Source organism: Panthera leo, chromosome C2 (genome assembly GCF_018350215.1).
Source record: "Panthera leo isolate Ple1 chromosome C2, P.leo_Ple1_pat1.1, whole genome shotgun sequence".
Taxonomy (NCBI): Eukaryota; Metazoa; Chordata; class Mammalia; order Carnivora; family Felidae; genus Panthera; species Panthera leo.
In genome coordinates this window covers 150,958,094-150,970,596 of record NC_056687.1, presented here as the reverse complement: position 1 = coordinate 150,970,596, position 12,503 = coordinate 150,958,094, and the positions used below count along the sequence as shown (strand labels likewise).

At 50.3% G+C, this 12,503-nt stretch overlaps 1 protein-coding gene across 1 annotated transcript in view; it reads left to right on the top strand.

Moving 5' to 3' along the window:
• Positions 1–7,213: 7,213 nt before the first annotated feature.
• The window catches only part of LOC122229899 (myelin associated oligodendrocyte basic protein), a 63,755-nt gene continuing 58,465 nt past the window's right edge, over positions 7,214–12,503 (top strand). The window contains exon 1 of the mRNA XM_042955458.1: positions 7,214–7,339. The gene's annotated coding sequence lies outside the window, so the exon portion shown is untranslated. The remainder of the gene's footprint in view (positions 7,340–12,503) is intronic.

Sequence of the window (12,503 nt, the reverse complement as noted above, 5' to 3'; positions counted from 1 at the left end):
TCTATCAGACGATCTCGCACGAATGACTACTAAAATCTCTGCGGGGGAAATGTCAAAAACTGTTGCTGTAAGATACTAAAAAAAAAAAAAAAAAAAGTAAGCGGAAAGTGGATCCTGGAAGGGAGTTGACCCCTACAAGAATTAAGCCACTGGATGAGTTTTCCATTTTTTGTAGCCGTTATCTTTTGTTTACCTCGGTCCACCGGAGCACGACAGCTAAAGCTGGAATGGAATCCGGCGGTCTTCCAGCAGGAGTCATGACAACTAGTTGGAGGCAATTTAGTTAAAGTACCTGTAACCCCACTGGCACTTACTGGCCATCATCTCCTACAAGGAAAGGAATGCCTTTTCTGCCCATGTTCTCACACGTGCAAGGATGGCAATGTGTACCTGAGGCCGTTCAAGGACAAAGGACGCCTTTGTGACATGACCAGCCACAGATGGTACAGCACGTGGCAGGCATCCGGCGACTGTTTCCTTCCTTCTCAAGAAAGAGTAACAACATTCTTAGAGTTCAGATGTCACCTCCCCAAATTCCTCTTTGGGTCGTCCCTTCTCTGAGCTTGGTTATTGTCTAAAAAAAAGAAGGGCGTCTGTCTACGGATGCTGGATCTCAAGTGTAAATCCCAAGTCCAAATCACTGCTGGGGAAAAAGAACAGCAAGAAGGAGTTTGGTGGGAAAAGTAGCTTTGGGGGGACACTTAATATTTGAAGGAAAAAGGACCCAGTGGCCGACAAACAGCTAAGGCTGCTTCTTTCGTCCAGAAACAGGCAGTGGTAGGATAAAGGCATCGAACCTCGGGCCACCTATGGAGGATTTAAGGGTCGTCCCTGTCCCGGCTACCGTCACAACCGGGCCTTCATAATTCTATCATCTTTGTTGACGTTCGTGCATTTGTCTGTTTCCACGGCGTGGGCTTTGGAAACTCACCTGTCCCGCCTCCGTGGTGGCTAAATCCACTGGTGAAGGGCTAAATCCAACCGCGTCTGTCAAGGTCTTTGTCAGACAAGACTGACTCTTGGTAAAAGCTCTTGGTAAAAGCGGCCAAGTCTGGTCTAAGCCTCGACGTGGAGAACAGGAGCTGCGTGCTGGGGATCAGGACACCTCAGGGTTTTCACGGCTCACACGATCCCTTTGTTCTAAGTCACTGAGGTCAGCCCTCGGTCTTCAGTGTTCCAGCCACAAGCGGGTAGCCCGTGAGCGAGCACTTGGCTGGGCAGCCGGCGAGACCTTCTGAGCACTCGCCCTCAGCCAGTCCGGGAAGAGCCCGCAGGAGGGAAAAGACGTGGTGGTGGGCCTGGGCTAAGCGCTCTCCTCGGGTCTCACCTTCTGGAGGAGTGAGATGGTAAAGCAGAGGGTGGAGAGAAGGTTGACTCTCTTCTCTTTAGGGCCCGGATCCGGGGCCCCTTTTCTTAGAAAAGCAAGCTCAGGAGCACCGCAGAGAGAGAATTATTGTAAACCTGACGTCCTGAGTGAACTCCTGAACGCGAAGTCAATCGAATGGGAGGACCATTTTCCGAGACCTCGCCCTGATTCCTCCTCCCGCTTCATTTTCAGTCTTCAGAAGTGCCTGGGCTGAGAGATCAGCCTGAGAGAAGGCTGGCCCGGTGAGTCAGCCCTGCGAGTGGCCAGAGCAGAGCATGGAGCCACGGAGAGGAGAAGGGGAAGCTGGGCGCCCCCAGCTCTCAGGGTCGCACGCTGTACTGCTGACGTCTTCCAGACTCTCCAGGGTCATCTTCTGCGGTCAACATCTGGATGGGGCAATCGGACCCCTGCAGCGACTGTGGATGAGGAAGGGGACCTGTCCAAACATGTCTCGCGAGGGGCGCCTGGGTGGCTCGGTCCATTAAACGTCTGACTCTTGATTTTGGCTCAGGTCACGATCTCCCAGTTTGCGAGTTCAAACCCAGCACCGTCAGCGCAGAGCCGGCCTGGGATTTCTCTCCCCCACCCCCTCTGCCCCTCTCTGGCTTGCGCTCTCTCAGTAGTAAGTAAATATTAAAAAAAAAATTTAACATGTCTTATGATAAACTTTTTTAAAAACTAAAACAAAAATTAAAAAAAACCAACCATGTCTTAAGGCACAGAGGAACTTGTCAACTTGAAGATTCTCATCCTGCACTCCCAGAGATTCCTGGCAATTCCCGGGACTCCATATTTCCAAGAGGTTCTCCAGGCCATTCTGACACAGGGGGGCTCCATGTAAAAAAATAATAATAATTGGGGAAGCGCTTTTTTAGAAACTCTCGTGTGGAGGTGCTGTGACAGGGTCCGGACAGAGAGGTGGAAGAGGGAAGAGTGGGGAGAAGAAATAGTTTGAATAGTATACAAGCCGTCTGTTGCTACAGGGCACTGTACCTCAACTCAGTAACACTTGAAGTCGAGATTCCGCCGGGTGCTTCCTCTGGTCCGGGCCAGGCTCAGCAGACCTGGGCTGGGCTTCCTCACATGTCTGGGGTCAGGTGGCAGGAGGGCTGGGAGCTGGATCATTCCCGACGGCTTCTCTCTCAGCCGGGTCTTTATGGGCACCATGCCGTGTATCAGAAGAGTCGGGGTTTGCTCAAATGGAGGGAGGCAGGTTTTCAGGAGGAGCAGGCAAGTTCTGAGTTTCCTTTTGCTTCACCTTTGCTATTGTCTTATTGGCCAAAGCAAGTCCCCTGTCCAAGCCCAGTCTCAAGATGTGAAGGTTCCCCAAGTCTGGGTACAGGAAGGCATGAGCACATGCAGGGGCCGCGGTGACCCCGTGGAGGGATGAGAGGAGACAAGAGGCAACTAACCATAAGATAAAAAACTAGGGAAGTTCCTGAGATTGGGCGGCACAGGTGATCGGGGGCCCTGACCTCAGGAAGCAAGCAGGGTGACAAAGGCCACCGGGGCGCAGCTGCCCTGGGGGGAGGGTTTCAGAAAGCAGAGCTGTCAGAAGCTGAAGTCAGAGAAGTTCCCTGCCCCAGTCCCCCACAGCCTCTAACACTGGAGTCTGTGCTCAAACAGGTCGGGAAGGGCGCACAGGAATATGGGGGACTGAGTGCAGTCCCCTATCCCTCGCGGCACCGCGCGCGCGGCTTCTCGGGGCTCCCGGCAGGGGCGGCCCTGGACTTACAGCGACCGGACATCGCCCCTCCCCCATCCCCTCCCCCCATCCCCCCCCATGCTAGGGGGCTCGGCCTCCGCGCCACCACACCTGCTCCTTGCCCCGGGGGCGCCCTCGCCCTGCAGACCACAGGGGCGCCGAGACCGGGGGGCTGCTCCAGGGCACCACGGTGCTCCCTCATCTGCCAGGGCCTCGGCGACTGGGGGCTCCTGTCGGATTCCTCCTCACTCCAGGTCCAGGGCACCAGCGGGCCCCCCTGGCGCCTACCCTTTGGGCCCCACCTTCCAGCCCTGTTTGTCTCGGGCCACCCGCACTGAGCGCAGGCCTCCCTCCCTCAGTGCTCTCAGCAACTGTCTACAATAGCCGGCCGATCCCCAAAGGCCCCCACTCAGTTCACGAGGGCACCCAGCCAATCCCCAAGGACACCCAGTCAGCCCCCAAGTAAAGCCAGCCCATCCCCAAGGGTTCTGGGTCAGCCTCCAAAGGCGCCCAGTCAGCCCTTAAAGGCCTCCAGCCAGTCTCCAATGGCACTCAGTCAGCCCCCAAGTGAATCTGGTCAATCCCCAACGGTCCCCTGCCAGCCTCCAAAGGCCTCCAACCAATCTCCAACGGTCCCCGGCCAACCCAGATCAGCCTCCAATAGCCCTCAATGACCCAGCATTCAGAATTTAATCTCCGTCACTGGTGGGGTGGGGCTGGCGCTGGGAGGGCCCTAGGGGACGCTGTATTTAAGTGGGGGCAGGAAGGCTGAGGAGTTGCCAACGAGGAAGGTCTGCAGGGTGTTGCAGGCTGAGGGGAGGAAGGTTCCTGGAGAAGTCATAACTTGGGGGAGCCTCTCTGGTTACCTAGTGTGCAGCTTAGAGCTGGGGGAGAGGGGAGTGGACAGCACTGGGCAGGAGAGTGGAAGAGGGTCAGGAGGCCTCCATGCTCGAATGGAGAGGGTTGAGTGGTGTGGTCAGATGTGTGGTGTGGAAGGAAGCTCTGGGGCCGGGGTGGGGGGGGGACAATGGATGAAGTTCCTAGGCAAGTCCAGGGTGGGAAGCTGGCCAGGAGATTGTGTGGCTGAGCGACCAAGGAGAGGAGGTGGCCTGGGTTAGAAGACGGTCCTTTCGGGTGGAGAATTGTGGACTTGTTTTTAAAACTGTAAGTAAGAGGAACACACATCACAGACCAGTCGGGACAGTGGGGACAGGGCTTTGAAGACAGTGGGCCAAGGGTGAAGGTGGCTGAGTTGCCCCTGCCCCTACCTGAGATGAGGAAGCAGCAGTAAAAGAAGGTAGGGCTGTGGTGGGGAGGGGCGGGGGGAGGCCGAGTTCAATTTGGGAACGTTTTGTTTGTAAGCAGAGATACCCTGAGCCCATCCAGGATTCACAGGGAGAGGGGTCCAGGCTGTGGACATGGGGGTCTGATATGGGCTGGATTCACCAGCATGTACCGGAGCCACTGGATGAAATCAGAGAGCTGGGCTCAGCCCCGTCCCAGGGCCAGGTAGAGGGAGAGAAAGTTCCCAGGAGGCTGAGGGGGGCCAGGCAAGAGAAGAAAATCAAAAGTAAAGGTGTCTTAAAGGCTGATGGAAAAAAACCCGCCTTGGAATGGAGTTTGGAGTAGATATTCGGCCGCACTCGTGAAAATCGAAATGTCATTCTACCAGGAAGAAATGTCATTCCTGCCAGGAAGACAGAGGGAGGGAGCAGTCTATCCCTTCAGGCAATAATAAGGGGTGTGTTGGGCAGAATTTAAAAGGAGCTATCAGACCAAAAGCTTGTCTGCTTCTAATTATCATTATTCACTAGGAGTTCTGACCAAAGGCCTTGGTAGAGTCCTCCCCACTCTAGCCCCCCGCTGCCTTAAGCCCCTCCGGCTGGGCACGGGGCTAGTGCCAACCTTACCGCTGCATTGTTTGTAACAGGAACTCTGGGAACATCCTACATGTCCATCCACAGGGGAGACGCAAAACCAGAGATGGTCCGTGCATGTGATAAAAACAGGACATACGCCGGCTAACCAGGAATCCACATACCTATGTATCTGAATAGATTCTAAAACACTGCTGAACAAGCAAAAGTAGACGAATATAGTCACGTGGACATTTTTTTTTTTTTTTTTTTAATGAAAAAATACCTCCTGGGGCGCCTGGGTGGTTCAGTCAGTTAAGCAGTTAAGCCTCCGACTCTTGGTTTCGGCTCAGGTCATGATCTTAGGTTCGTGAGATCGAGCCCCGCTTGGGATTCTGTCTCTCCCCACTCTCCCTGCTAGCGCCTTCTCTCTCTCTCAGATAAACTTAAAACAAAGACAACAAAACTCCTATGTATTAAGGGGTATATGTATATGAATATAAAGTGTAAGGAGGGGCCTGGAGAGAGACACCCCAGAAGTGGTTATACTGAGCAGGACTTGAGGGCACAGGGGTTTAGAGAGATACCAAAGAGGATTTGAACTTCGATTTCCAACAAAGAAAACACACAGATGCAAAGTTACTGGTATAATTAAAAATGACACAACTGGAAGTAAACAAGTATTTTTTTAGTTTTTGAAAAATGTTTTATTTATTTCTGAGACAGAGAGAGAGAGAAAGAGGGAGCACAAGCAGGGGAGGGTGGAGAGAGAGGGGAACAGAGGATCTGAAGCAGGCTCTTTGCGGACAGCAGACAGCCAGATGCGGGGCTCGAACTCACACACGGTGAGATGACCTCAGCAGAAGTCAGGAGCTTAACTGACTGAGCCACCCAGGTGCCCAAACAAGTATTTTTTTAAAAAGTACCTATGATGATGGGGCATCTGGGTGGCTCAGTCGGTTGAGCATCCGATTTTGGCTCAGGTCCTGATCTCACGGTTGGTGGGTTCGAGCCCCGCCTCAGGCCCTGTGCTGACAGCTCGGAGCCTGGAGCCTGCTTCGGATTCTGCGTCTCCTTCTCTCTCTGCCCGCCCCCCGCCCCCGCTCTCTGTCTCTCTCTGTCAAAAATAAACGTTAAAATAAAATAAAATAAAATAAAAGTACCTATGATGGAAAAAGGCATAAGCCTCTATACTCCCAGATTGGCAGGCTTTCAAGCAGGCCGAGGCAGGGTTCCCAGGGAGGTGGGAGGTTTGGGGCCCGTCTGCGTCTGCTTGATGACCGTTCCTCTGTCTACACTGGCGCCCCCACCGACCTCGGCAAAAGGCCGAGAACCTTTGTAGTCTACGCCCAAGAAAGGAAAAGATAAGAGGGGGGCGTCTTCTTGATTCTGAGCTGACTTGGAGCCCCCCCTCCTGCCCTTCCCCAGCCTGGCCGGCATCCCCGCTCATTCTGTCCTTTGCACAGTTCTCCAGCCGCATGCAAGATCAAGGCAGCTGAAAGCCCAGCCTCGGGACAGGATGCCTCCACTCCGGAAGAGGCGTCTTCTGTCCTCTGGCGGCCACCTGCTCATCTACAGGCCTTGGAGGGACAGTGCGTGTCTGTGTGAGTGTCTTAAGCGTGTGGATGTGTGTTTGTTGGCGTGGCCGCCCGGGAGAAGCCGGTGTGTTTAGCGGAAGGAAGGGGAGAGGTCCTCAGTTTAGCCGAGGGGACTGAGTATCCCAGATGTGTGGGCATGGGGGGGCCCCAGGTGGAGACCTCTGAAGGGAGTGGAGGAGAAAGAGATGCTTTCGCCTTCCCTCGGACCAGGCTCACGGGGCTGCCCAGAGGGCTCCGGGGGAGGGCACAGTGGCCAACAGGCCCCAGGATGCTTACTGAGGCCTCAGAAACGTTTTCCCAGGGAAGAGAGCCCTTTCCTACCACCCGCCGTGCTGCGCCCCGGTAGTTTTTTAAAAGTGCCTTTGGAGGGGAGCTGGAGCCCTGAGTCTTGGTAGGGAGGGGGTCACGTTGAAGCCTTTCCAAATCAACTGTGTGCCCAGGAATGGGAGGGTCACTCTTGGGGTAATCACGGCAGGCCGGGGGCTTGTGGTTTCCCCCCACTTCCTGTATCCCCTGTGAACCCTCCCCCCTCACTTCTTTAAGCCCCTCCCCCAGCCCTTGTTTCCCCTGTGACATCCTAGCTTCTTCCCATCCCAACTAAGGACGCCCCCTTCTGGCCTTGGCTGGGAAGTAAACCTGTATGCTTTTGCCACAGATATCAGAACGTTTGTTGCGAAGGACAATTCTACCAGGGCAGCGCGTGAAGGAAAGGAAGTTCTGGAAAACGTGAAATGTCATAACCATCCCTTCGAAGCATTCTTCTAAGAGCATACTGAACCATGCAGAGAGGCCAGCGGGTGGCTGTGAGAGGCAGGTGGGAAACCCAGGGGTCGGAGGGGAGAGGCAGGTGCCCGCGCAGAGGGACCCGAAGGACGCTGTCATTTTTAGGAAGGGTGTTAATTTTAACATGGTGAGTGGAAAGCCGGGTGTAGAGGCCGGAGGCTGAGGAGCTGGCCCAATGGCACTGAGTAGTTAGTGGTGGCGGGGGTAGCTATTACGAGGGTGCCATTTCTGTGTTTTTTTAATATACTCAAGCGGTTGTGCAACCTTCTTCCTACTCAATTTTAGAACATTTTCCTTATCCCGAAAAGAAACCACACCCATTAGCAGTTATCCCCTATTTCCCTTTCCCACCTCCCTTCTCTTTCTCCAACCCTAGGCAACTGCTAATGTGCTGACTGTCTCTATAGATACCTTCTGTTCTGGACGTTTCGTATAAATGGAATCATACAACATATGGTCCTTAGCCCTTTGTGACTGGTTTCTTACTTGAGCATGATGTTCTCAAGATTCATCCATATTGTAGCATGGGGCAGGACTTTTTTCTTTAAGTTTATTTATTTTGGGAGATAAAGTGCCCTCCAACGAGAGCAGGGGAGGGATAGAGAGAGAGGGAGAGACAGAGAATCCCAAGCAGGCTCTACACCGTCAGGGGCTCGAATTCATGAACCATGAGATCATGACCTGAGCCCAAATCACAAGTCAGACGCTTAACCAGCTGAGCCACCCAGGCACCCCAGTGCGTTATTTCTTTTTCTTGCGGAATAACCTACCATCGTGTGGATATGCCACACTGAAAAAATCTGTCTCCCAGTTGATGGACACTTGGGTTGTTTCCACTTTTGAGCTGTTATAAATAATGCTATTACGAACGTTTGTGTACAAGTGTTTGTGTGGGTATATGGTTTCATTTCTTTTGCTCAGATCCCTAGGAGTGGAATTGCTGGATTATACCTTAAGAAACTACTAGACAGTTTTCCAAGGTGGCTGGGCCATTTTACATTCCCATCGGCAGTGGGCGATGATTTCTCTTTATGTCCCCACCAGTACTGGCATTATCTGCCTTTTACGTTGCGGTGTCGACGTGCACCTCCCTGATGACCACATGCCTATTGGCCATCTGTTTTCCTTCTTTTAGAGAGCTATCTATCCGGATCCTTTGCCCGCTTTCGAATTGGGTCCGTTTGGTTTTGAGTTTCCTGTAATGGAAGCGTAGCACGTTTACTATGCTTTGTGTGATCTGTTTCCTTTCCTCGGTGTTATTTTTGTGCTTCCGTCAACAGTCGCCATGCTCCTGTCGAGTCATTCACGACACGTCCTGCTGTAACAAAACACCACGGACTGGGCAGTTTATGGTCAACAGAAATGTATTGCTCACAGCTCTGGAGACTACTGGAAGTTACAGATCAGGATGGCAGCATGGTCAAATGAGGGTCCTCTTCTGGGTCAGGGTAGAAGGGCTAGGGAGCTCTGTGACATCTATCTGTTAAGAGCACTGATTCCATTTCTGAGGGCTCCACCCCATGGCCTAATCACCTCCCAAGGCCCCATGTCCTAATACCATCACATTTAAGGGTAGGATTTCACCATACACATTTTGGAGGGCACAGACATTCAGACCATAGCAACTGCAATGGTCATTTGAATTATTTCTAGGTTCTGGCCATTACCAATAAGGGTGTTTGAACATTTTGGATAGAGCCTGGTGTGCTAGAACTTCTCCACTGTGGGTCTTAAACTCTAACTTATGTCAAATGGTTTCATAACTGTATATAAAATCCTATGAATAGCCACAACCCTCAGCACATTCTGTTGAAAACCCCATCCTTTCTTCATTGTGTAGAACTGTTACCTCTCAGAAATCCAGGGTCCATCCATGCAAGGTCTGATCCTGGTTTCTCTGTTCTTCCCCAGCTAGCTCTATGAGTCTGTCCCTAGGCCAATGCTACATTCTCCTAATTACTAAAGCTCTATGCTTTATCATGGCATAAGGTAGGGCAGATTTTTTTTACCTCTGGATTTTGGTTAGAGGAAGATCATATTTTGCATGGTCGGGGTCAGGGTATATACCAAAGCCATGGATCAGAATAAATGGGGAGATCCATTGTCACCAGGTAAAGCGATAGCTGTGATTGGAAAGAACACTTAATACAGGATTGGCCAGAGGGCTCGTGGTACAGAACAAAAGGAGTAAAGTCTTGGGGTGCAAACAGGACTCTCCATGATCCTTTGTTTTTCCTTCTTGTGGTCTTTTCCCCTAAAGGGAGGTCACAAGATTGTTCCGAATACTTCCCACTGTTCCTTGATCAGTCCTGTCTTCTGTATCCCCGCGTCAGAGCGCTGAAAGATTACTTACATCTTGGAAAATAATCATTAAAAGAGAAGGAGGATGTCTGGGTGGCTCAGTCAGTTAAGCATCTGACTTCGACTCAGGTCATGATCTTAGTTCGTGAGTTTGAGCCCCACTTCAGGAGAACACAAGCCCCACTTCTCTCTCTCTCTGTCTCTCTCTCTCTCTCTCTCTGCCTCTTGCTCACTTGCACCCTCTCTCTCTCAAAAGAAAAAAAAACAGGAAAATGCTTGCAGATTTCACCAAGGAGGATTATCACTTTGTACATCACAGAGAAAAGGAACTTAAAAACTCAGAGCAAAGTTCCCTGATTCTGATTATAGAAACAGCTATGGATTTCTCCACTTTCCTATGAATATAAGAAAGTGCTGTCCAAACCACACAAAATAAACTCTTAATCCTTCTTCAAATTAAATAGTCCACCTAGCATCTTTATAAAGAAAGGGAATAGCATTATGAGTGATGTAATAAAATAGAAAACACCAGAAAATCACTCCTAATGTGATTGAGCAGGGTTTGGTGAAATTGCGTTTCAGTTATTTATAGCATGAGTGAACAAATTCAAGATGCCAAATGCATTCTTAATGTAGGTCTTGTCAAAGATAGATTGTTAAATACAGAATTCTGACAACAGATCTAGGTGTCAGCTTGAGCTGGAGAAACTTCTGAACGGTCTGTGTAGAATTCTGTCCCCGGGGAGCCCTGGGCGGATGCTTTGGCCCTTGGAACCCACTGTGAGTAAGAGGTATGTCTCCACTGTGGGGTCTTACTTTGGCTTTCTCTTCTTTCCATTAGATAGAAAGTCAATAGAAGTCGTATTAGATAGGTCTAGAACTGGGCCAGGAAGAGGTATCTACCTACTTTTATGCAGATAAATGAGTTTAACAGAATTTTCCTACCCTTCTTGTTTGGTCTAATAAAATATAGATATGTATATATTTGGTCTTTGTCCCCAGTTCCTGGCACAGAGCTCCTAAAATCCTTGGCAATTCCTGAGGGAGAAGAAGAGTGCCCTGTATGCTAAGATGACTCAAAGTGGGGTCCCCTAGATCACTTCAGGATGGCAGCTGCTCACCCAGAAAGCAGCCAGGTGATCAGAAGGCCAGAACTTTCAGCACAGCCCTAACCCTGTGACCTCCAGGGAGGCAAGAGGGACCAGAGATTGTGTTCAATCAGCAATGATGGACAATTTAATCAATCGTGCTTAAGTGATGAAACCTTGATTTAAATAAAGAGAAAAAGAGGGGCACCGGGGTGGCTCTGTCGGTTAAGCGTCCCACTTTTGGTTTCAGCTCAGGTCATGATCGCACAGTTTTGTGAGTTCAAGCTCGCATCAGGCTCTGTGCAGAGCCTGCTTGGGATTCTCGCTCTCCCTCGCTCTCTGCCCCTCCCCCACTCACACTGTCTCTGTCTCTCTCAAATAAAGAAATAAATTTAAGAAAAAAAGAAAAATAAAAAAAAAGATAAAAGGAAAATAAAGTATCCTTTAAAGAGCTTCTGGGTGGGGGTGCCTGGCTGGCTCAGTTGGGAGAGCATATGACTCAATCTTGGGTCTCAAGTTGGAGCCCACATTGGGTATAGAGATTACTTAAAAATACAAATACAAATAAGATAAAAACATAGAGTACTTCTGGGTTGAAGGACTCATCGGAATGTGGCTGTCTCAGAGAGGACACATGACATCTGTACAGACCACCCCCCACCCCCTGCACTGAAATATCTCTTCCCCATTTTTCTTCCATTTGACAATTCCTGAGTTAGGTCCTTTCTTTTTTTTTTTTTTTTTTTCCCCTTAAAGTTTATTTATTTGGAGAGAGAGTGAGAGAGAGAGAGAGTGGGGGAGGGGCAGGGAGAGAGAGGGAGAGAGAGAATCCCAAGCAGGCTCTGCACTGTCAGCACAGAGCCTGACGCTGGGCTCAATCCCACCAACTGTGACGTTAGGACCTGAGCCGATATCGAGAGTCAGACGCTCAACCCACCGAGCCACCCAGGTGCCCCCTGAGTTGGTAGGTCCTTTATAATAAACTAGCAATATAAGTAAAGCTAGGGGGCCATTTATTTTTATGTATAATAATAGAAAAGCCCTCCACAGAAGACAAATTCCAATCCCACACTTACTGTCAAAAAAAAAGGCAATTTTAGGGGCGCCTGGGTGGCTCAGTGAGTTAAGCGTGGGACTTCGGCTCAGCTCACGATCTCACGGCTCGTGGGTTGGAGCCCTACGTTGGGCTCTGTGCTGACAGCTCGGAGCCTGGAGCCTGCTTTAAATTCTGTCTCCCCTGCCCCGCCCACTCTGTCTCTCCTTCCAAAATAAATAAACATTAAAAAAAAATTTTTTAAGGCAATTTTAGAAAGCTTGCTTTGTCCTGCCTTCCAGTGATCAAAGTTCCAGAAATATAAAAATCACCTTCCTGTTACTGGACAGAGGGTCTTGGGACCTCGCGATGGTACCATACACTATTTGTCTTTTTTGTGACTGGCTTATTACAGCAGCGTGTTTTCCTCACAATTATTATTACTCTTATCCGAAAATGAAAAACGAAAACACAGAACCTTGAGATAGAGTCACGATCTAGCCTCTTGAGAGCCATTTGATTAATGTGAGACTGAGGATTTTTTGTTTGTTTTCAGTGTATCTCCGGCCCCCTTGTTCTTCTGTTGCTCTTTTCTGGCCTTCTCTTGGGCTCCTCGTAACATTTGCAGAATTCCACCCTGATCTATATCGTGCTTTAGTATATCATTTCGTCAAAATTTGTTCGGTAGTTGCTCTAGATGTGACAATATACATACGTAACTTCTCAATTAGCCAAGTGCAGAAACCTTACTTCCATTTACGACCCTTTGCTTC